General features: G+C 37.8%; 1 long non-coding RNA gene across 1 annotated transcript in view; it reads right to left on the reverse strand.

Moving 5' to 3' along the window:
- Window positions 1-15,631: 15,631 nt before the first annotated feature.
- LOC138825898 (uncharacterized) overlaps window positions 15,632-25,035 on the reverse strand; it is a 28,189-nt gene continuing 18,785 nt past the window's right edge. The window contains exons 2-3 of the long non-coding RNA XR_011371526.1: window positions 19,133-19,227; window positions 15,632-16,734 (exon numbers count right to left, since the gene is read on the reverse strand). This is a non-coding gene — a long non-coding RNA (uncharacterized lncRNA). The remainder of the gene's footprint in view (window positions 16,735-19,132; window positions 19,228-25,035) is intronic.

The following is a 25,035-nucleotide window of genomic DNA, read 5'->3' on the forward strand; positions in this document are numbered from 1 at the left end:
TAAATCTATGAAAATAATTTTCCTGGGAATCAAAGCAAACTTTTTTCACCTTCAGTTTTTTTAAGAGTGAAATAATGATAATGATGATGATGATGAAGAGGAAGTAACACAAATAGGAAGACAAAAGAGAGAGGAGGGGAAAAGTACCTTTTATAAAACAAGAAGACTTTAAGACTAAAAAGAGATGATAAACTAAGATTAGATTTTTATGAAAATGAAAAGATCAATGCCTAAATTAAAAATCCATTTGGAAGTGGCAAAGTAAAGCAACCTGTAGAAAATTAAATCGCTGATAGAGGAGACAAACTTGAAAAAAACTCAAGAGAACATCTAGCTAGACCTTGCAGAATTAGTTCAGATGTTGTTAGACAGATAACAAACATAATAAACATCAATATCAACATCAACACACTGTATATAGAGGAAATAAGCTGACTTATAGAGTAATCACAATTTTGCAAGTGAAATGTCCAGTATCTAACAAAATATTGTAACATAGAAGTATAACTTTACAATGAAGACAAAAAGTAAAACTAAAACAATTCTTAAAAAAACAGAGGCAAAAGAAATCAATAGAAGCTGTCCCTGAGAAAATGGATGTTTGACTTACTAGACAAAAATCTTCAAATCAGGTGTTTTAAATTAAATTAAATGAATTAATGAATATCATGTATAAAGAACTAAAAACTGTATATGAACAATATATCTTCAGACATCAAATACTAATTAAGAAATAGAAACTAGAGGAAGATAAGTAAGAGTATAGAGGGAATGAATTTGATCAAAGTGCATTTTATACATACATAAAAATAATCCCACGAAATCCCTTTTATACAACTATTATATGTTAACTTTTAAAAGGAGAAAGAAAAGAAAAGGAAGAAAATAGAATCGAAACTATGAAAGGGTACAAAACAAGCTGGGCAACTCAAAGTCGAACATTGGATTAGAACAGAGCTCTGGGTTCAATCCTCAGCACCACAAAAATAAAATAAAATTAGAAACAAATCCTGACACATAAAAAATGAGCTAAGTGAAATGAAAAATGTATTAGAAAAGATAAATATTAGATAGCAAACTGACAAATCTGAAAACTTAAAGATAGATCAGAAAATATTTGCCTTATGAAAGAGGGAGAGAGAAATGAATTCAGCAAAAAGAACACACTTTTAGATCTGTGAGATATTACTGAGTCGAGAAACGTACACATGAGAGATCTACAAAGTATAGAGAAAGGGGCTGGGAAGGTGGCTCAGTGGTAGAGCACTTGCCTTGCATGCTCGAGGCCCTGGGTTCAATTCCTCAGCACCACATAAGAAAAAAGCTGGAAGTGGCGCTGTGGCTCAAGTGGTAGAGTGCTAGCCTTGAGCTGAAGAGCTGAGGGACGGCGCCCAGGCCCAGAGTTCAGGCCCCATGACCAGACCCCCCCCCCAAAAAAAGAAAGTATGGAGAGAAAAATGATGTGTAAGGGAATAATGGTAAACACTTCCCAGCTTTTTATAACATTATACATCCAAGAAGTTCAATAAAACCCAAATAGGCAAACTCAAGGAATTTATACGTTGATACATGATGATCAAATTGCTGAAAAGCAGAAAACAATGATATAATTTGAGCTTGATGATTAACAACTAACTTCTCATCAGTTATAGAGTACAGAAGGTAAGAGGAGGACATATGTGATGACAAAGGGAAATAGATGTTGATCAAAAATTCAAGAATTTTATCATCAGTATAACTTCTTTAAAAATGAAGACACCAATAAATGTACTCATTACCTGACTTAGATAAGTGTAACTTCTCTGTCCATCAATGCTACAAAAACAATTAAAATATTTTTAATTAAAAAAATAAGAAGCCAAGCCCCAGTGACTGAAACCTAAAATCCTAGCTACTCTGAGGGCTGATACCTGTAGGATCAAGATTTGAGGCCAACGCAGGCAGAAAAATCCTTGAGACACTATCTCTAATTAACCAGAAAAATTCTGGACTGGAGATAGTAGAGCATTAGCTCTGAGCAAGAAGCTGAGTGATAGGAACGAGACAAGGATACCCACTCTCTCCACTGCTCTTCAATTTAGTATTAGAATGCCTATCTACAGCAATAAGACAAGATGCAAACATAAAGGGGATCCAAATAGGGAAAGAAGAAGTAAAACTCTCCCTCTTTGCAGATGACATGATCTTGTAATTTAAAGAATCCCATGGACTCCGCTCCCAAATTACTCAAGCTGATTCAAAACTTTGGCAAAGTAGCAGGGTATAAAATTAACCCTCAAAAATCAATGGCTTTTCTATATGCCAACAATGAGAAAAGTGTGGCTGAAATCAGGAAAGCAACTCCATTCGTAATAGCCTCACAAAAAATTAAATACCTAGGAATTAACTTAATCAAAGAAGTGAAGGACCTCTATGATGAAAACTTTAAAAACCTGAAAATGGAAATCAAAACAGAACTTAGAAAGTGGCAAAAACTCCCATGCTCCTGGATTGGAAAGATCAACATCGTGAAAATGGCAATACTTCCCAAGGCTATCTACAAATTCAATGTGATACCTCTCAATATTCCAACCTCATTCTTCAAGGAAATAGAAGAGGCAATCCAAAATTTCATATGGAACAATAAAAGACCCCAAATAACAAAAATGATCCTTAACAGAAAGAACAGTGCTGGAGGAATATCAATACCAAATTTCAAACTCTACCACAAAGCCATAGTAATCAAAAGAGCTTGGTACTGGCACAAGAACAGACCTCATGACCAATGGAATAGACTTGAAAACCCAGAAATGAACCTAAAGACCTGTAGCCATCTAATCTTTGATAAGGGAGCTAAAAAATAGAATGGAAGAAAGACAGCTTCTTCAGTAACTGGTGCTGGCAAAACTGGTTAATCATTTGTAGAAAACTAAAGCTAGATCCTTATATATCACCCTGCACCAGAATCAACTACAAATGGATCCAAGACCTCGGAGTCAAAGCAGACACTCTGAAAACATTACAGGATGGAATAGGAGAAACCCTATGTCTCCTTGGCACAGGCCGAAATTTTCTTAATAGAGACCCAGAAACAAAACAAATCAAAGAAAGGTTGGACAAACGGGATTGCATGAAATTGCAGAGCTTCTGCCTGGCAAAGGACATAGCTAGCAAGATCAATAGAAAGCCCACGTAGCTCTCAAGATCAATAGAAAGCCCACGGATTGGGAGAAGATGTTCACCAGCCATACAACAGACAAGGGTCTCATATCTAAAATATACCTGGAATCAAAAAATTAAATCCCCCAACAACAAATCCTCAAAGAAACAACTGCCCAATAAATAAGTGGGCGAAAGACTTAAAGAGAAACTTCTCTGAAGAGGAAAGAAGGATTGCCAATAGACACATGAAGAAATGCTCAACCTCCCTATCCATAAAGGAAATGCAAATCAAAACAACATTGAGATACCACCTCACCCCAGTTAGAATGGCTAAAATCAAGAACTCTAATAACAACAAATGCTGGAGGGGATGTGGCCAGAAGGGAACCCTACTGTGTTGTTGGTGGGAGTGTAAACTTGTTCAAACCACTTTGGAAAGCAGTATGGAGGTTCCTCAAAAGACTCCACATAGAGCTTCCTTATGACCCAGCAATCTCACTTTTGGGCATTTACCGAAATGCTCACAAACAAGACCATACTAAAGCTACCAGCACGACTATGTTTATTGCAGCATTATTTACCATAGCTAAGATATGGAACCAACCCAGATGTCCCTCAGTAGATGAATGGATCAAGAAAATGTGGTATATATACACAATGGAATTCTATGCCTCCATAAGAAAGAATGACATTGCCCCATTTGTTAGGAAATGGAAAGACTTGGAAAAAATTATATTAAGTGAAGTAAGCCAGGCCCAAAGAAACATTGGTCCCATGGCTTCCCTTATTTGCAATAACTAATATATGTCTGAGTCAAGCAGAAAAGGTCAGATAAGTTGATATTAGGGGAACGAACCCCAAGATAAGGATTCAAATGTTTTCTGGGTTTTTTTTCCTTTCATGCAATTGTTTCTATCATATTTATAAGATGATTTCTATGCCACTTTGTATGTCCCTCCCCCACAGTATAGCCCATACTTTCACTGTTTTTGATGTTGGTATAATTTGTGTAGGGGAAGGGAAAAAAACAAGTTGTTTAACTAGGGATACAGGTGGACCCAATGCAACAATGAGATGTACAAGTTGTTATGTCAAAAAACGAACTTAACAACTTTGGTGGGAGGTGGGGGGAGGATCGGGTGTGGGGAGGGGAGGAGTATGGGAAGGGATGGGAAGGGGAAACAAGAAGGAGGCAACAATGCTTGATAAGAAATGTACTCCTTATCTTGCCCATGTAATTCTAACTCCTCTGTATGGTATTCTCACAATAAAGAAGGAAGGAAGGAAGGAAGGAAGGAAGGAAGGAAGGAAGGAAGGAAGGAAGGAAGGAAGGAAGGAAGGAAGGAAGGAAGGAAGGAAGGAAGGAAGGAAGGTGGAAGGAAGGAAAGAAGAAGGAAGGAAGGAAAGAAGTTGAATGAGAAGGCTTTATGTTCAAGCCCTGGTAGTAGTAGTAGTAGTAGTAGTAGTAGTAATCTTTCAAAATGGATCAGACATCTAGATGGAATAGCAAAAGTTAAAATAATTAGAATAAATACAAATAGGCATAATTCTACATGATTTTGGATTAGACAGTAGTTTCTTACATCTAGATACCTAAAATATAAGCAACAAAAGAATATGACACAATGGGCTGGGAAGGTGGCTCAGTGGTAGAGCGCTTGCCTTGCATGCTCAAGGCCCTGGGTTCCATTCCTCAGCACCACATAAGCAAAAAGAAAAAAAGCTGGAAGTGGTGCTGTTGCTCAAGTGGTAGAGCGCTAGCCTTGAGCTGAAGAGCTGAGAGACAGTGCCCAGGCCCAGATTTCAGGCCCCATGACAGGACCCCCCCCAAAAAAAAAGAATATGACACAAAATATTAACAAAATTAAGAATTTTTCATACTTCAAAACCAAGAAGCATGAAAATATACTCAAAATGAATGGTTATTAGGAAAACATAAACCAAAACCACAATGAAATATCATTTCACATATTTAGAATGGTTATAATTAAAACCTGGGATAACAAATGCATTGGTAAGATTGTGGAGAAATTGTAACCCTCATACAATACTATTCAGGATGAGATGGTATAATTGATATGACGAACAGTTGTGATTCCTCAAAAAAATTATCATTTGGTTCATCCATTCCTAAGTGTATGTTCAAGAATTATAAGATGTAAAATACGTGGATACAAATGCCCAAAGGCATTATTCCTAATAGTAGAAAAAGTCAGAACAACTCAGCAGAAATGGGGAAACCCAGGGTACATCTCTGGTACATGAGAGGACGGACATATATGCCTCTCGTATTTTTCTCATCTGCTGCCGACAGCTTCCTGCCTGTCAATAATAATTAATGGCCCTCAAATAGTGTTTTAAATATGTAGTAACACTTGGCACAAAAAGGGTTCCCCACACTAAACAAATGGATAAACATTATGTGGGATATTTATAAATTGCAATATTTTCAGGTTAAAAGAATGAGCCATTAATACATGATAAACATAGATGAACCTTTAAAATATTATACTAAGTGAAATAAGTCAGGCAATACATGCCACGTTTCTAAAATGCCATTTATAGAAAATGAATGTTATAGTAGGAATAGAAATCTGATAGACCTACTTATACTTGTGAATATTTTATGCAACTGTGTAAAGCCCGGAGTATTATCATGAGTGAGAAAAACCTGTCTTGTTGTGTGCACTCTCTTTAGAGAGTTTCAAATTCTCATTTCTGTTTGATGCAAATCAATATAAAAGTGTGGCAAACTTCCCGTCATGAGGACATGCCAGCTGACACAGGCCTGTCTCCCAGTAGCTAAAGCTCACAGAATTTGCCCCTGACCCCCTGCCTGAGAAGTATCCTGGCCAACATCAAATGAGTTTAATTTCCTGCCTTGCCTAAAGCACATATCAATTATTCAATTAAATGCATTTGTCAAGTATCTTCTAATAAAGCCTAAAAGATCTTGCCAGATCCTAAGGAGATTCAAAATTAATAAGTCTCTGGCTTTAAGGAATCTTCAGCAGGAGTAAGATGGATATAGATTACCTATCACCTGATAAAGGCTAACCATTAAAATTTTAACAGATAATTGTATTTTCTCAGGGAAAATCATGTCAGGAAAAGCATAGAAATGGTATACCTGGAAATTACTCTTTCTGATTGAATCTTGCAATGGCCCAACTGAGAAGTAACTTAGGGAAGAAGGAGTGTAGGGTAGTGAAGATGGCAGGAGGAAGTAGGTACCACTTAACCAAGCATTTTTCAAGGAGCACAAGAATTTAAACTTGACTTTGACTCATCTAGACTGTATAATTTAGAGCCATATATGAATTCTTTCGTACCTCAGATTTTCACCTATAAAATGAGGAAGAATTATACATTTAAAAATGAGGACAAGCAGACTGAGGAGGTGGTTCAGTGGTAGAGTGCTTGCCTTACATGCATGAGAACCTGGGTTCGATTCCTCAGCACCACATAAGCAGAAAAAGCTGGAAGTGGCGCTGTGGCTCAAGTGGTAAAGAGCTAGCCTTGAGCTGAAGAGCTCAGGGACAGCACCCAGGCCCAGAGTTCAGGCCCCACAACCAACAAAAAAAAAAATGAGGATAAGGATGGTCATTATAGAAAACAGTGTAAGGGTTCCTCAGAAAACTATAAATAGGGCTACCTTGTGTCCCAGCAGTCTTACTACTGGATAGATATCACCCAAAACTAAAATCAATATATCAAAGGAATACCTGTATTCCTATATTCATTAAAGCATTATTCACAATAACCATGGAATCATCCCATGTCTATCAGTGCATGAACAGCTTAAAAATGTCATGTACAGGCGTATGTGTTATACCTACACAATGGAATACTATTCAGCCTTGAAAGAGTAAGGAATCCTGTCATGTGTAACAACACCCATGAATCTGGAGGACATTATGCTTAGGTGAATAAGCCAGGCACAAAATTAAAAATACTGCATGATCTCACTTACATGAGGAATCTAATCAAATTGAACTTTAAGAAGTAGAAAAAAAAGTAGAAGAATGATGGTTACCAGAGGCTGGGGGAATAAGCCATCAAAGGTCCAAAGTTTCAGATAGTCAAGAGAAACAGGTTTGTACAGAAAGGTAACCATAGCCAACAATAATCTCTTTTATATCTTAGAATAACTGGAAGAGTCAATTCACATATCTCACAATAAAAAAATATGTGGGTGAACACGTGATAAACTAGCTGGAATTACTTTACACATTGAGTATGTATCTCAAACCATCCTATATGTATACAGTTATGAATCATAAATTTTAAATAATATTAATATTCTAGTAGTGATAATACCTATTTCATGTGATCACTGTGGAAATTAAAAGAAAGAAGCTGGGAGCCAGTGGTTCCCACCTGTAACCCTAGGCTAAGATCTGAACATCACAATTCAAAGCCAGCCCAGGCAAGAAAGGCCTTGAGACTCTTCTTTCCAATTAACCTCTAGAAAACCAGAAGTGGAGCTATGGCTCAAAGTGATAGAGTGCTAGCCTTGAGAACAAAAGCTTAGGGACAGTGCCCAGGCCCTGAGTTCAAGCCCCACATCCAGCCAAAAACAAAAAACAAACCAAAAATATTAAGTGCTTAGAGTACCTGGTATAACTGCCCTACTTATACCCACTAGATTGTCTTCTCACCCAGTTAATTCTGGAGGCATTCTAATGAATTAAGATTCTCATGAGAATGTCTACTCCTCAAACTTAAAAACTTAAGGCCTTTAGCACACTTTTCAGGTAGTTACAGTTCAGGGTTTTGTGTTTTGTTTTGTGTGTGTGTGTGTGTGTGTGTGTGTGTGTGTGTGTGTGTGTGTGTGTGTGTTTATTTATCTGGAGATCTCTAAACTATAAATTAAATGTTGAACTGTTACCAGAATCCTAAACCTTTAATATTACCAATATTGCCAATTAAGCCATCAAATTTATCCTTGATGGGCTAATCTTTCACTATCCTCTATATGTAATTGGTACTTTTAGTATAATGATGTTGATGTGTTAACACTGTGATTCACAATGGCCCAAGGTTTATAGCCCTGATAAAATAATACAAAAGTCATTAGCATCAGAGCTGAAGCTTCCCTCCTACACAATGCCAGGAGGTTAATAGTATCTTTGCTTCTAGCCAGTTTGAATATTTATTGGCACATAAAGTCAGGTTGAATAACATACTGAAAATAATATATTACAGACCTTCCTGGTGATCCACCCATCTCCTTTCCTGTGGTAATTTTTGATTTCAGGATCTCTACCATTGAAGGAAAAATTCAACATCAAAGGAGACTTTGAAATATGAATTAGTTGATATAGTTTGCTCTAAACCCAAATAGATTATGTCCTTTCAAGAACAATTCCTGCTACCCATATTTTGATCATTCTGGTTATTACATTTTCCATTTTAGTCTCTTAACACTAATACTTGTGTAGCTGTTATTACCTGTTCATGAGCTCAGAAATAAATGTAATCACACCTCATATTTTTTGAATTAAAAACTCCTGATTCCTCATTCAATAAACAAGAATCCTGAATTTTCTTAAGGGTATCCTCTACATTATCTAAGAACCCAGATACCCTTACTCTAGAGAATTCCAGACCTGCTTCTAGATGGCTGTCAAATAGCAAAGTGAAGAATCAGCTCAGGCAACAAGATGCCTCCAATTTGGAAAGACTCACTATTGTTGATTACACTCTGTGTAGTCTTGATCCTGCAATGGTTCTCTTGCCCATTCAGCTTAGTGGGCAGACCTGCTCAGTGCTTAGGCAATCCCAAGGGTGGATTCCCATTATTAAAAACAGACCCACATTGTTTTGGAGGCAAAACATCTAAGTCAGTCTAGGCATTGCTGTTGCACTACACTATATTGCTTTCCTTCTTGGCATTTATTTTCTTTTCCTACTATTAGGGTTGAGACTGAGTCCAGAAGACTCATCTATAGATGCTGACTCACAAGAGGGTTGGAGAAGTACAGAGTAGACAGTGGCATTATTTGGGGCTTTTTTCATGTCTATAAAAATTGTCTTATTTTCTCCACAATGATAAGAGACATAGTGAAATTATTATTAATAGGGGTTTCTTTTGTCAACCAACAACCAAAAACCTAGCAGCCAACAAATTATGAACACATTATGCTGTAAAGCATCCACCCACATCCACCAAGAGAGATGTACTATAGTAGATTTTAGAAGGTATCTTCTATGAATGTTGCAACAAGATGCTAAACTATTTAAGGGATGCACAGAAGAGATTCAGTGGAAACCAGTTTTACAGTTAGCCCAGTATCAGATTTAGTCTTAGTTCTTCTATCTACAAGTTGTATGTGTTCTGGCAACTTAACACTCTGAGCCCATGTAATGGCTCAGAAAAGATCTGTGGCTTCAAGTAATAAATAACTATAAAAATAGCTCAAATGAATTATGGTTTTTGTTTTCTTCCATTGAGAGATGCCCCAAATTGTCTATAATTGCACACATTGGTTCAACAAATCTTGCAGCCAAGCATTCAACAAGTCTCTTGGCATTTCTCTCAGAGCTGCAAGATGGTAGTCTCATAACTAGCAGGCATATCACATTTCAGGCAGCCTACAGGAGGAAAGAGTTGAGAGAAAGCTGTTCCCCTGTTTACTTTAGGAAGGCTAGACTCTCGTACAACTCATCTGTCAACTTTGTTTTACATTCCATGGTCAGACTATGCCACATGACCACTCCTACATTCAAGAGAAGATTCTAAAGCATCAAGAAAATAAAGTACAGAGGGAACACTGAAAAAGGATGATGAAATGAGTGTTGACCAATTAACCAACAATATTTGGCACATGTAAAGATCTGAATAAAAGAAACAACAGAAAGGGTGGAGAAAATGCTGAAATTGAAACTGCAATCAACAATGCTGTTTGAGTAATTGGGGAAGGGCAGTAATGGGGAGGGCACAGGTCAGTAACCACATCTTATCCTTTTAGTAGCCTCCTAAAAGGTCTAATAAACTTCCCAAGACAAAATAGACTGCCAAGAAAGTCTGATTCCCAAATGACATTCAGAGTTCTGATTCTGGGGAAGGGAGTATTACATGACCCAGGCTCGTCTTCATGGGGCCTGCTCTTATAGAATGATAAGAACTACTTATCAGCCCTTGCTTTATTTTTCGCCAAAGTTTTTGTCAAAATACTTTACTGGAGACTTGTTCCGTTCCAATTTTATGCTTTTTGGCTCTTGATTGAATCAAACAAAAATTCCATCACTTTGTATTAAAAGGCACTTTCATTGCCTAAACGGGATAAGATACTGGGCATGCTAACCTCTGAAATCCAATCGGAGGTGTTGGTGAGTGAGCTTGATGTCCATGAGAGCTGTTCAGTCAGTCCTGCAGATCCCCTTTTACATGGGTATCCTATTATTTAACAGGCACTTTAAATTGAGACCAGCATCCTGATTCTCAAGCAGCATGGCTTTTATTGGAAGTCTCTGCCACGTTTAAACATCTTTAATACATTTTAAAAATAGAATTGTAAAAGGCAGCGACCAGACTTCAAAGCATAGACATGTTGGCTAGAATTGTGAGGCTGGCGACAATTTTCACTGGTTGTAAAGCTTGTGGAGCCTCTTTCAATCCCCAGAACAATTGCTGAGGAAAGGGTTCGGCACAAATTCCTCCTGAGTGTCTCTGTATGGGCCTGAACAGACCAGGTGCAGGGGAGCAAATGGGTAGGGAGGGAACCATCACAACCACAGCAATTATCCAGCATCACCCAGAGAAATCAGGCCACAAGGAGAGCCAGAAGAAACCAGGCCAAAGTAAAATCAAAGTCTCCAAGAAGGGTTGGCCAATCCTGTCTGAGTTTTGATCATCCTGTGTCTCTTATCTCCTGCCCACGTCTTCCTTACACTGTGGAGATTCAGACTTCCTCTGCCCTCTGTTAACCTGATCATCTCTATTTTTTACCCCCTTGAACTCCCTGTAAACACTTATTATACTTGAGTGTAATTACATATTTGAATATTGGGTTTTTCTCTCAGCACTAGCCTGTGAAAACCTCCAAAGAAATATCTGCCTCTTATTTGTCTCTTAGATAGTTAAAAAATTAAATTGCTTAAATTTATGTTTAAAGAAAGGTAAGAGGGACATTGATCAAGATGTATTGTCCTCATAACTTGCCATGCTGAATTGAAATCTCTTTGTACAACCATTAAAATTAATAATTAAAAATAAAGAAAGTTGGGAGTGTGAAGGCAGCAGGATGAGGGTTGAAGAATTACTGAGGAAGATGATTTCATTCTCCTTGTTCATAAAGTATGGTGCCTAAACCAGCAGCAACACTAGCACCTGGGAACTTGTTGGAAATGCATATTGTTGGGCTTGGCTGCTAGTCTACAATGAATAGGTGAGCTGAAGGAACAGGAGGCTAGTAGGCTGAGACTCAGGAAGAGCTGGTGTTTCAGCTCAAGTCATAATTCTTGGTGATCCAGTTCAAAAGCAGTCCTACTAAAAGGAATTTGAGCAGTTTGTATTTTGCCAAGCCTTCTAGGAGACTGCACATTAAAGTTTAAAAATAATATTTTTAACTTTTAAAACTTTTAAAAATAATATTTTAATACCAGTTTCCTCAACTGTAAATCAAAGCTAATAAAAGAGACATCAAAGGGAAAATCTCAATATGCAATTAGTTAATATGTGTATTATTTAGCCCAGAGCCTCATTATATATTCATCATCCCAATAAGTTTGTTTTTTTTTTGTTTTTTGTGTTTTTTGGGGGGGTCCGGTCATGGGGCTTGAACTCTGGGCTTGGGCGCTGTCCCTCAGCTCTTCAGCTCAAGGCTAGCACTCTACCACTTGAGCCACAGCGCCTTCCAGCTTTTTTTCTTTTTGCTTATATGGTGCTGAGGAATCGAACCGAGGGCCTCATGCATGCAAGGCAAGCGCTCTACCACTGAGCCACCTTCCCAGCACCCCCAATAAGTTTTTGAATGCCAGTCCTAGGGCTTGAATTCAGGGCCTGGGCATTGTCCCTGAGTATTTTTACTCAAGTCTACTGCTCAATCACTTGAGCTACAGTTCCACTAGTGACTTTTTAGTGGTTAATTGAAGATAAGGATCTCACAGACTTTTCTGCCTGGGGTTGGTTCAAACCAGGATCCTTATATCTCAATCTCATGAGTGGCTAGGATTATGGGCATGAACCATTGCTGTTTATATTGAAGGTAAATGTTATATTTTTTATTTTTTTCCCAGTATTGTCCTCAAACCACGGTGCATTTGGGCTAGTCACCAACAGATCAATCACTTTGGTCCATCTAAATTTCTAAGTTATCCCACTAAATTCTATCCTGCATTTCATCCAGAGTCATCATAAATTCTTCTTTAGCCTATTATGTCCTGCCATTGTCAGAATTTCAGGTAGCAATTACTATTTTGTAGAGAAAGCAATCATTTGGCACAGAGCTGGCCTAAGTGAGAAGAAAAGACTTCCAAGAATGGTGCTGAGGAAGAAAGACGAAGTGGAGAAGGCTCTTCTGCATTCTCTGACAGGACAGGGAGGAATTCGAACAACTCTGGAGCTCCAGTGTTCAAACAGCCAATTAAGTCATTTAAAGTTTTCCAATTGATTTTCTCTTAACTGAGTCACAATTGTTTAAAATTCATCCACAGACCACAGCCTTCCTTAAAAGAAACAGGCAGACCCCTACTGCTTTACTTAATTCTACCAGTCTGTTGGTTGATATCACCCCTGTCCCCACTCCAGCAAAATCCAACTTAACCACTCTGCTGCAACCAACAAGCCTCTTTTCAAGTCAGGAAAATGCCTGTGAACCTATTTCCCAGTGGCAACTTTAAATAGACTCTTCACGAAAGTGTGTATGCGTGTGCACGTGTACACACAACCCACACAAATACATACACACTCAGAAGACTAGAGCATGGTGGACAATAAGCTACAAAGGGAGCAGAATGACTTTTTTATTTAAATTTTATTGTAAAGGGGATGTACAAAGGGGTTCCAGTTACATAAGTCATTTCTTTTTGTCCAGTGTTACCCCCTCCTTCAGTTTCTCCCACTTTTTCCTCTCCAGACCCCCTTTCCCACCAAATTGTAAAGTTCATTTCCAACAGTGTCTAGTGAGTATCACTGTTGAATTGGTTCACCCTTTGTTTCACCATTTCTGTGATTCTCCTTCCCGTTCCCAAATTAGATAAACTTATGTACAAGATAAAGGTACAGAAATAAAAAGCAGTGACGTCAAGGAATAAGCCAAAGGGGGGTGAGAGATAACTGCAAACAGTTAATGAAAAACGAAACCTCTTGTTCTCATTTTTTGGAATTCATTTTAATAAGCATTATTTTAAAAGGCCACGTATGCATCTATGTATGCAAAATATATCTAGGATCTAAGGCACTTTGTTCTTCTGGAAGCTACCACCAAATAACACCATAGGTAGTTTCTGGTTTCTGCTCAACACCATAGGAGTAGTTGAAAGCAACCAAGCTCTGGCACTTCAGGCCAATGGAAATCTTGTCCTTTCACTCTCAAATAAATAATGCTTTCAAAATTATTGTTATTACTGTTTCCCTAGTAAGTCCGTATTGCTTCAGTTCCTCCTTCCTCTCTCCCCCGCCCCACTACTGATTTCCATTTGTTTTCCTGTGGGAGCCACATCTTTGAAGCCCACGTCTCCTGGAGCAGAGTGAAGATGTAGCACCCTTCTCTGCCTGGCTGACCCTCCTCGGAGAGGCCCAGTGGGGGTGAGCCACTCCTAGTGGGACTTTTCTCATTAGCTCTGCAGGCAGCGTGTATTCCAGCCTGGCCAGCATCCAGCTTTAAGCAGAGAACCCTAAATAGTTTGTAAGAAATATTAAAGGTGACCAGAACATGACAACTAGTTTGCTGCCATGTGAATCAACTCTGACACTGGCAGAAAGGGAAGACGGTGAGCCCACTCCCCACCATGGCTAGATGGAAGGCTGTGGCCAGAGAAACCCTAGAAACTAAACCCTTACCTCATTGTGACACAACCTTTGTTGGTCACATAAAAAAACTATTAAGAGCAAATTTGAAAGGGTACCAGACAAACAAATGATTTAAAAGCAATAAATATGAGAATATTATTCTTCTTGTTAGATGCTAATTTTTTTATTATCTTTAAGTGGTTGTATAAAGGTGGTGCCATTGAGCAAAGCAATTTCCAAATACAGTTTCACCCCTTTCAACATTTTCATACCCCTCTCCCCATCCTTTCCCTTAGTTTTCAAAATACTATTCTTACCATAGAGTTTTTAACTTGGTACCATGTGTTATACCGAGATGAGTGAGACATGGCTTCCTTTAATCCAAGGTGAGAGATAACACGCATAAATAACATGACAAAAAAGCAGACTCACACACCGAAAACTAAAGATAAAAACAAAAATGTCATAGGAATGAAATGAGAGATTCTACATGGTGTTGACTGGGTAAGTAGAAAGACATTGAGATTTGGGAGAAAAGCACTGTATTACAAGAGGAAATGTGGGATGTTTGAAGCTTTTCTTCTGCAAGATCCTCCTTGGCTCTGTGGAGCTCTGCATCAGGCTGATAAAATGGAGTTGCTTTTGTTTATTATTATTCTTACAGCAAACTGTTGCTTTTTTATTATTCTTACAGCAAACTATATAGTAAGTATAAAAGGAGATGTTCAGGTTTGTGGGGTGATCATTAGCATATTAGTGAAAGAATTTCTGGTAGTTCCTGTTGGGGCAAATAAAGAAACTATGTTTTCAAATATTTAAAATTTAGAATACTTAAAAGTTAGATATCCCTAACTTTGAAGGGGAAAAAAAATCTATTGAGAAATAACCCAGTGGCTCCAGCTTTACTGTTTCATAGTAATCAAACTATTCACAAACATCAGCTGCTCTAAACAAAATTTTGAATTAGATTTCTATCTGGGATAAATGAATATTTGAAAAAAATCTGCTGCCAATCGTTGAAAATACAAAAGGAGTTGTGACGAAAGCTAGCATTAATTACCTCTAGTTCTTAAATGAAGTTGGTTGCCATAATGGTTGTTCTACTTAGAAAAAGATAACTAAATTCACGTGTTCCTCAGGAGTCCACTCATGTTCATGCATGACCTTGGAGGTCTCTTCCAATTCTATGAGTCTAGCATTCCACAGTGAATTATACCTGAAATACTTTCACTGATCTTTTAAGGGAAAGGCAGTTTGGCTGAATTCCAGTTTCTTTTTACTTTTAAATATACTCAACTAAGTTTCATACAGTGCATTATTTCCAGCTATTAAAATGCATTTTTAAACAACATAAGGATTAAGAAAATACTATACTCACACAAATAAATTATAAAGATACTGGGTTGGAAGTGGCACTGTATCTCAAGCGGTAGAGAGCTTGCCTTGAGCTGAAGAGCGCAGGGACAGTGCCCAAGCCCAGAGTTCAAGCCCCGCGACCAACCAAAAAAAAAAAAAAAAAAAAAAGATACTGGCTTATTGCAAGTTATGTAATTAACTTATGATTGTTAGCTTTGGGGAGGTACTATGGATTTTTTAAGTGTTTGTTTTCTATCTATCAGTAATTGTATGGAGCATGTTAAATATATTATAATAAATACATTATCAGAAAGTTCTTTGAAATATTGATATAATTCACCCAATTTATATTCTTATAAACAAGAATCATGGAGCCAGCACAGTGGCTCAAGTCTGTTATCCTAGCTATTTGGGAGTCTATCAGGATTTGAGTCGAAACAAGGAAAAGAAAAATCTCACAAAACAATTGACCAAGGGCAAAACAGCATGAGCCTGTCATCTCAATGGCATGGTTAGTCGTGTGTATACACATCCAAGGGATGTGTGGGAGCTCAAAATAGAGAAACACAGTCCAGGCCATAAAGTGAGACTTTATCTTGTAAATAACCAATACAAAATGGCTGTTGGAGTGGCTCAAGTGGTAGAGCACCTGCCTAGCAAATGTGAGGTCCTGAGTTCAAACCCATAGTATTATAAGAGGTAGAGTTGTGGCTCAAGTGGTAGAGAGCAGAAAAGCTAAGCAAAAGCAAGAGGCCCTAAGTTCAACTCTCAGTATTAGCACAAAACCTAGTACTACAAATATTAAAAAATAAAACCCTTATCGCTGGTGCTCTTACAGAGGGTTCTTGCCTATTAAATCCATAAGTACACATTAATATTGTTTTTGAAAAGGGGAATATGGAAATGCTAGGGTCAAATTTCCTTGAACTTGGGCTTCACAGAGATAGAGCCTTAACTATATTGTGCTTGGACTTTGAAATTAAATGAAGTGTACAACTCTGTGTCTCTTGGAAAACAGATTAGTAAAGAATGTTTCTACTTGAAAGAGAATTTATCCTGCTTAATTCAAAGGCGATGTTCAGTCTAATTTCCAGAGTTGACTGGGAAGAGTGCTAGATAATTCTTCCTCCCATTAATAGGGTTCTCTGTCAATCAGCTGATAGTATGGGTGTTGGTGAGAGATAGGCTTCCTAATGTGGGACACAAGTCATCTTCAGGCAGGAGGATTCCAGTGGCTGCACTCTTATAGTCATCTTTACATCTTGGTGCTGAGCAAAGTCCTTGGGAGGCAAGAAGGAAAGATTTTTATGTAGCTAGTACTAAATCAGTCTTGACGTTCTTATTCACCAAACAAAAATAACTTATTTTTTACTTTAGACAAGAATAGCTCCATTCTTCCTCATGTCTCCCTTTCAGTGTGATATTTTGTGACTTTTTCCTAGCTAAGGCTTCCCTTAATGGTTACTTGAACCAGAGGTACCAGCATATTCCTGGGAAAACCTTGTCCATACTGTGACATTCATTGATAATTCATGCTCTTTAGTACTTAGTGAGAAAAGGCTTCCCAGAGCTGGCATCCTGTGAGCTGGGAAATTAAAATGATGAAACCAACCTGCACGGACTGCTGTAGAGAGGCTTTGTCACCCAGTTGAAGGAGCAGTTATATTGGAAGTGAAAACACAGATTAAACGTTCATCACCTTTGGTCTATAGCACTGATGATAGTCATTCATTCATCAAAGATACACTCAGTGTTGAGCTCCCTGAAGAACTACGAACTTCATCAGAACAAGGACTAAGGTTGCCTATGTCTAGTAGTGTGTTCTGGGCCTATTGAAGGTACAAAAATTACCTGCAAAACAAGTAATTCTGGGACTCAATGTGATCAGAATGGTACTAGTAAGCAATTTCATGTGTGAATGACTGTTTAGTTATCAAAATTGCCAGAAACAGATTCAAAGTCTCCATTCTTGCAAACAATACTGTTGATGAATTAAAGAATAACAACAATTTTATATTTTTGTCATGTAAATTTGATACATATTAATCACTAATAATATGATATTTTTGTATTTCTGTGACCCACTTGTTGTGCTTAGTAATTTACCTTTATCATCTGGTTGGATCTTCACAGTAAAAACAAGAATTATCCCCAACTTACAGGTACAACCATTATGACTTCCAGAAACTAAGTAATTTGTCTCATGTCTTAAAAACTCTAATCGTACCCAGGTCTGTCAGACCCCCAAGCATGATGCATTGTTCAAGATTTTTTGTTCAATTATTCAAGAAACTTTCACTAGGGGTGTACTTTATGTCAGGAATTGGGGATTTATAGAATCAAGTCATTGCAGGAGAAAATCCAGCTTAAAAGAAAAAAATCATAACTCTGCAATAGATCTGACATGCTAGAACTATAAATGACAGAAAGGACAGTCTATTCTAACTAGAAGTCAGAAGTGGTTTCTCAGACAATATGACTCTTCATATAAACCTAGAAGAATGAGTTGGATGTGATCATGTAGATAAAGATGACAGGGTATCATGGTTTGGATATTAAATATTTCCTGAAGTTCCAGATGCTAAATGTCCATGTGAAAGATTTTTGTTGTAAGCATATGGTACTATCAGAAGGTTCTAGAATTTTTAGGAAACAAGACAGTGGAAGGAAGTGAGGTGATTGAAGATGTATCCTTGAAAGAGACATTGGGATCTCAGGACTCTCTCCCTCCCTCACCCTCTCCTCCTCTCTCTCGCTTGCTCACTCTCTCCTGCTCTCCTCTCTCCCCTCTTCCATCTCATCCCCTCTCCTCTCTTGCTCCCTTCTCTCTCCCTAATTTCTCTTCTCTCTCTCACTTCTCTCCTCTCTTAAGAGGCTTCTTTAGCCACACACGTCTGCCACGATATACTGCATTTTTATAGCAACAGAGTCACACAACTATGGACTGAAACCTCTAAAACCTGTGACTTAAACTTTTACTCTTTTTAATTGATTTTCTCAGGTATTTTGTCACAGTAAAATAAAAATCAAAAAAAGAAAAAAGAAAGCCAGGAGCAAGGGTTACTTAGAGGAAGAAACTATTTGCCATGGCTGCATTGGTACAACGTGGGGAAGAGAATGAGGAACCAGAAATAGTCAGTGGTTTCCAAAGTGTGGTGCCTGGACCACCAGTATCCACATCATCCGGGCACTGCTTAGGAATGCAAACGTTTGGTTCCTTTCCAGACCTATTGACTCAGGCACTTTCAGATGGAGCCCAGTAATCTGTATTTTAGCAAATCCTGCAGGTGACTGGGTGACTAGAACCACTAGGTTATAATAGAAAATTTCTACAGTATTTCTCCCTACGTTGTTGCTTGGTTAGAACAACAGCTATCTTTGATTGTCAGGCAGTGGGGTTTTTTGAATATAATTTCAGAAACCTTTTAACTAGATTGTTAGTCTTTTGGATTTGTCTTTTGAAAGTAGCAATTTAATAACTGTTTCTAAGTCATAGTAGGATAAATGATTTCCAAACTCCTGTTTGTGACCTGACGGGGAGCTGAAAATCTCTTCTCATTGTAAGACACTATGGGAAGAGAATGAATTTGCAAGATCATAAATGGTCGAGTGATTTTATTACTCTTAATATGACAAGTTTGTGGAAAATGGCAAATAATACTTTTAGTTTATACTCACCTATAACAACAACTGATTATTTTTATGTGCCACATGGTCACTTCCTCATGGAATCATCTTCTAGTAGCAATTTTTAAATGTGCAAGCTCAGCTCTCTGAAAACAGAAAAAAGTTTTTTTTTTCTATGAGAACTAAGGAATAGCATCTAATGATTCACAATACAGTCTCTACAGAGCTCTGAGTCTGAGAGGGTTTTCTTTGGGCTGATGACCTCTAAAGGGTGAACTAGTACGGAAGGAACCTAGAGCTCTGCTTGATAGACAGCCCAATGAAGACAAAGGGCAAGTGAAAACAAGGGAAAAAAATGCTGGTTGAACCTAACTCCTAACAGGGAAGATTAGTTATTGAAATCGATTATGGCTAGCATTCATCACCAAATAGCAAGTGAACAATAGAAATCCACTAAAATGCCTGTTTATTGCAATAGAAATCAAAGACTAAGCAAAGATCTTTTTCTCTTCAACTCTTGTTTCACATTTTGCCTTCCGACACACTCATAGCCTGTGGCTCTTAGCAGACCATGTCTACCTACCTGTAGCCCACTGTCACTGACTGGCTTATTTAAATCTGCTCCCATTATGACCCTAGTGCTATCACATTAAGCTATTCTTTTTACTCAGTCTGTCTTGTCCCACTGGTATCATCTCAGGAATTTACTGCCAAAAGTACAATTAGTGTTTCCCCACTATCCACCATATATTTGATTTTTGTTTTCTTTTTTAATGAATGGACAAAATCTCACTATCTTGCTGTGTTCCTTTTTTAATTGTCAAGGTGATTTACAGAGGGATTACGGTTACATAAGTAAGATAATAAATACATTTCTTGTCAAACTTGTTACCTCTTCGCTCATTTTTCTCTCACTTTTGCTCCATTTTTCTCCCCCAACCTCTCCTGCCCCCGAGTTGTACAGATTATTTCCAACATATTGCCTTGTGACTATCATTGTTGCATTGGTTCCCCCTTGACCTTTGCTTCACTATTCTGTTGTTCCCCTTCCCTTCCCTAATTCAAATAAACATATATACAATACCAGGTACCAAAATCAAATACAGTGACAACAGGGGATATACTTTAGGGGCAAAAACATACAAAAGAAACAAGAAATCACATAGTACAGTAAAAACAACCTTTTTTTTTTTTTTTTGAGGGTCATGGGGCCTGAACTCTGGGCCTGCGCGCTGTCCCTCAGCTCTTCAGCACCTTACCACTTGAGTCATAGCACCACTTCTGGCTTTTTTCTGCTTGTGTGGTGCTGAGGAATCAAACCCAGGGCCTCATGCATGCGAAGCAAGCACTTTACCACTGAGCCAACTTCCCAGCCCCAAAACAACTTAGTTTTTATTACTATCTTTATAAACTTTGTGATGACATGTTACTGGTTCTATTGATGAGTTGACTACTTGAATGTTTTTTCTTTGAATTGATCCCTTTTCTACTATTGCTTGATGTTCATTCTACAACTGAAAACTCAGCCCTTGCTAAAAGATAGATAGCATGATATAAACTTAAATTAAATTTGCATAAGTTACATGCATTAAATAGAAATATATAACTAAATAAAATATAAATATATAACTAAAGAAATATGTATCACCTTATATTATCTTATTTATCAATAGTTGTAAGACAGTTCAGTGATAATTCTAACATAATGTAATGTATAATATGAATTTGATAATAATATAATATAATATGAGGTCTCAAAGCATAGGCATAGAATCAGAAGCATTTGACATCATGGGAAAACTTGTTTTGTTTTGTTTTTTTATAAAAAGGCAAGTTCTAGAGTTTACTCTAGGTATACTGAATCAGAATAAACAACTTATGGTTTGGGGTGCTTTTTTTTGAGGGGTGAGTATTAAGTTTCGTGGGGGAGGGGGTTGGTGCCTGTACGAGGGATTGAACTCAGGGCTTATGCACTGTCCTTGAGCTTTCTTTGCTAAAGGCTAATGCTCTCCCATTTAAGCCACAGTTCCACTTCTAGCTATGTGGGTGGTTAATTGAAGTTAAGAGTCTCACAGACTTTGTCACTTCCAGCTGGTTTGAACTTTGATCTTCACATGTAGGCTGAGACCTCATAAAGAGATGTACAGGGCAATGTACTGCTAGATATACCATGGCATTGTGGCTAGGGGAGGGTCATGCCTTCTGCTCTTCCTTCCTAAAATGCAAGCATGGTAGACAGACAAGGGAGATCCTGTTTGAGTTTTCTTTCCACATTGTTGCCAGGGAAGCTCTTAGATCTAGTATAGCCTCCTCCGTGGGAAGAAGTGGGGTCTCTGCTTTCCCAGCTGGCCCATTGTCTCATTAGCTCATTCCAAGGCAGCTCCCAAGGACTTTTAAGTGCCTGCTTAGGCACTATATCACAGGTACACGCCGCATACTTTGGGAAACTTTCTATGTTTCCATGGATTTCTCGGTGGTTTTATTGTGTTATGCTGCTACCTTTGTAGGTTTGCTGCTTTTGTTGTTGTTGGTTTTAAATCCAGCTGATAACTACTACTGCCTGTGTTTGGTCCCTAAGCTACTTGTGTTTCCCATGGTCTCCTCCATGGACTGAGCAGGGTGTTAAAGAGATGTACAGTGAGTGTTTAGAACAGTAAAATTTCAAGAGATCATTTAAGCTGACCATTCACTTTCAAATGAAAAACTGAGCAAAGTGACTCAAGATTGTACACTTAATTCTTAGTGTCAAAGAGGATAAAAATTTCCATTTCTTGATTTTCAGTGAGTCATTCTTTCAATGTTATATACTAATCAATATGTGTGATTACTTTATCAAACATGTATGACACATTCTTACATATTACACACTTAGGTCCATAGAGTATATTAGAAGGGAGGTTCTTTAAACTCAATTTACTACAATGCACCCTCCTCCTCTAGAAGTATTTACTAAGTGTTTATTCTGCCTATGGAGGAAAGTTATTTATAAGTAACTTATAAAGAGGACTTACTTGACTGGTCAGGATGATTTTTCTTCTGAATTACATCCTAATATGTATAGCTTTCTTGCTCTCGGCTTATTCCACTTGGAGCTATGCCCAGCACAATTTACGTCTATGAACTGCTGAACATTTAAGCAAATTAAGTGTCCAAAAAATCAAACACAAATTGTATCTTGGTGATTTATGCCTTCATAAAGTAAAACACATACAGTGTGCCGAGCACAGGCCAGATTTATAGCTCTGCTGGTTAGGGAAAATGAATAGCTCTCGGCTAGAGAACATGTCAGGAACTCTGTGTGTGTGTTTAGTCCTTGACCATGGGGAGTTTTCCCCAATGATATTTATCTTACAAATTATCTTCAGTGCTAATATGAAATGTGAGCAGAACATGGGAAAGAGATACAAGAATTCTGGATAGAGATTTAATAACCTGTTAAGTTTGACCAAATCCCCCAAAAGCAGGCATCTGAACAGTCCTGAATCTTTAATCATGAACCCAACATCTTCAGGTAATGCTAGCTTTACTCATTAATATAGGCTAAACAATTTCACCTAAACACAGGAAGATGTGTGTGAGAAGGTGAGACATAAATCTTCAGTGCCAAAGTAAGCCAGATGCTGAGTTGACACAGCTCTCTATTATAGTATTTCCAGTACCCATAGACTTACAGGTATAAAAATCCAACTCAAAGTGTAAGACTGTGATCAAGTAAATATGCACTAAAGTAAGAGGGAAAAAGCCTAAAGCTCAGCATTTCTACTGCTGGTCCTATGTCTTGAACTCATGGCCTGAGTGCTGTCCCTGGGCTTTCTCTCTCAAGCCTAGTGCTCTACCACTTATGCTACAGCTCCATTTCCAGCTTTCTCTGGTGGTTAATTGGAGGTAAGAGTCTCACAGAGTTTCTTGCCAAGGCCGGCTTCAAACTGAGATGTTCAGGTCTCAGCCTCCTGAGTAACTAGGATTACAGGTGTGAGCCACCAGTGCCCAGCCTCCAAGATTATTTTACAAAAGAACTCTTACTTCTGTCTTGCTCACTCTTTCATGCCTTATCGCTTGCCTGTTTAATGAAAGCCAGCTTTCAAGTTGTGAGTTGTCCTGTGGAGAGACCCATGAGCAAGGAACTGAGACTTCTGGTTTAACATTCCACAAAGAAGTAACATTTTCCAGCACCACATGAGTGAGCTTGAATATTGGTCTTCCCAGCTGAATGTAAAGGCAGTGGAGGCATTGATGTTAGCCTTGAGAGGGACACTGAATCAGAGGATTCAGTTAAGCTCTACCAAGATTCCTGACTCACAAAACCTGAAAGGAGGGTGTTACTGTTTTAAGATACTAAATTTGGAGGTATTTTTTAACCCAGCAATAGATTACTACTAATATAAAGTCTCAATTGCTCAGCATGATACATGACACATAGTATATTCTCTATACATTGTGGCTATAGTTATTGATGACTGCACAAAAACATTACTCAGTAATAATTTTATCACTTTCTATTTAACCACCTTATTTCTTTATTTTTTAAATAAAGAGTTTAGAATGTTTAGTGCCTTCAGTTGGTTTGATAATTAATGGACAATGTCCTAGCCTAAAATAGTGAATATTATGCCTTCTACAGGAGCAAAGTTTTTAGTTGCCATACAAAAAAATATCACTCTTGAGCTGAGAGTTACTGTCTAGCCATCTGTGCTGATCTTGAGGTACTCTGAGGTGAATTTCCTACCAAATTGTAGAATCCAGACACTTCTTGTGCAATTTGATGTGGTTAAAATTTTAGATAGCTACAAAGAAGTCAGTCTTGTAGAACTTGCTTAATTGAAACCTGACCTTCAAACCCAAACAATGTATTTTCTGTTGGAGAAAAGCCACACTATAATTTAATACTAGACAAAGATATTTCAATCCAAGGTCAATTTGTTTATTGTTATCAAAGTTAAATAAAATCTATCCTGAAGGAATAACAAGATATAAGGAAATGGATTTACATAACATTCATTGCGATACTATTTACCAACATGGGAAAAATGTGAGACAAGCTAAGCTTTCAACAGTAAAGTACTAGCTAAATAACTTGTTTCATGTTCATATACTGGAATACTAGTCTATTTTTGTGTGTTTTTATAGGAATATACTAACCTGGTGAAATGCTCAGAAGATATTTTTAAGGAAGTATATAATTCAATTTGAATGTAAGATCTAAGTTTTGAAGCGTGATTGTATGTACATATGCATATGTATGTGTGTATGTGTGTGTGTGAGAGAGAGAGAGAGAGAGAGAGGATGAACTTTCCTTGCTTTTCCTTTTCCCAACCTTCCTGCCTGCTTCATGTACCATGTATTTCCATTTCATGCCAGAGTTGGTCTGACTACAACTGCTATTGCCATGTACAAGAAAAGAAAAAAAGAAGAGAGGAAGGCATTAGCTAAGAAAGTAATAGAATTTATATCATGGGAGGGGGGAAGCAAATTTATATTGTGAAGAGGCTTAAAGGTAGACATGAAGCTGATGAAACTGTGTTTCTTAATTGCAAAGCTCTGGAGAGACTAAGGCCTCAAGTTGCAATTTTGTAAGTTTGTTAAGAGACTGAATATGTATACCCTATTGTTAAGAGACTGAATGTGTATACCCTACTGTTCATCTCTAGGGTATGCCAAGACTCACTCCATATTTCAATACCACTTCTCTCCCCAAATTAGGCTAACGACAGGAAGATGTATGTTATGTCTTGATGCCAGGAGATTGCTCTTGAACGTAAAGAGTCAAGAATTTGAAGCAGTTACTATAGATTACAAATTAATCTTCAATTCATCTGAGTTAAAGATGTAATGAATTGAATCTTCTCCATTTCTGACCAGTTGGACTAGAGATGCCTCACACATGGGAAGCCCCTGCAACAGCTCTAGGCCTTACTATGACTTTCTCTTCTCTTTTAAATTCCTTGTGCTCTTCT

The sequence above is a fragment of the Dipodomys merriami genome, unplaced genomic scaffold (genome assembly GCF_024711535.1).
Source record: "Dipodomys merriami isolate MVZ:Mamm:240054 unplaced genomic scaffold, mDipMer1.0.p SCAF_1, whole genome shotgun sequence".
Classification (NCBI taxonomy): Eukaryota; Metazoa; Chordata; class Mammalia; order Rodentia; family Heteromyidae; genus Dipodomys; species Dipodomys merriami.